General features: G+C 68.6%; 1 protein-coding gene across 1 annotated transcript in view; it reads left to right on the top strand.

The window, feature by feature from the left end:
• Nucleotides 1–6: 6 nt before the first annotated feature.
• The window catches only part of KLF15 (Kruppel like factor 15), a 14,596-nt gene continuing 13,811 nt past the window's right edge, over nt 7–791 (top strand). The window contains exon 1 of the mRNA XM_006911432.3: nt 7–42. The gene's annotated coding sequence lies outside the window, so the exon portion shown is untranslated. The remainder of the gene's footprint in view (nt 43–791) is intronic.

The raw sequence follows: 791 nt of genomic DNA, 5'->3' as shown, positions 1-791 counted from the left end.
CCGCCGGTGCCTGGCCGCGGGCCGGGCGTGCGCCAAGTTCAGGTGGGAGAGACGCAGCGAGGCCGGACTGCCGCGTGGACGCGGCCGCGGGCACCCAGTGAACTGGCCGGGACCGGGGTGGGGGGTTGGCGCTGGCTGCCTTCTGGGCGTGTGGCCGGGCGCCCGCGCGGCTGTCCCAGGCTCTGAGCAAGTGTCCGAGGAAATGTCGGAGGAGCGGGGTGAGACGCCAAGCGGAGCAGGGGCGGTCGGTCAAACCCGTGGGAAAGTGACCCCCCCCCCATTTGCCCACCGGCACTTTCCCCGTGTAGGTCCGGGCCGCCTCCTGGACGCCTGGCCCCGTGTGTCCCTGCGTGCCTTACAGGCCTGCCCTTCCATATGGTGGGCACTCGGCGGGGCCTGGCAAGAGGAGCGGGTCGGGAGACAGACCCGCGGGCCGGGGTCGGGGAGGCAGGGAACAGAAGGGCCTATGGTGGAGGGGTTACTGTCGGTCAGCATTCCTCGGGTGGAGGAGGCAAGAACCGAAGGCATGGTGGGGCTGCCCACGCCTTCTTTTCCCATGCAGTTCTCACACGCGCGTGGGCACGTACACCGGCTCCACACGCGAGTACGTCGCGGACACCTTCCAGCACAACCACACTGGCCGCCGCGCATCACGCCCCTCACACGCAGTCACACGACACGAACTCACACCCCTTCGCGCACACCCACACCGTTCACACGTCTCACTCCGATTCCCCACTCAGAGTCCCCTGGCCGGTTCGACTGATCATTAGCAGAGCGATGACCGAGGG

This window comes from Pteropus alecto, unplaced genomic scaffold, assembly GCF_000325575.1.
Source record: "Pteropus alecto unplaced genomic scaffold, ASM32557v1 scaffold124, whole genome shotgun sequence".
Taxonomy (NCBI): Eukaryota; Metazoa; Chordata; class Mammalia; order Chiroptera; family Pteropodidae; genus Pteropus; species Pteropus alecto.
This window is presented reverse-complemented; position numbering and strand designations above follow the sequence as displayed.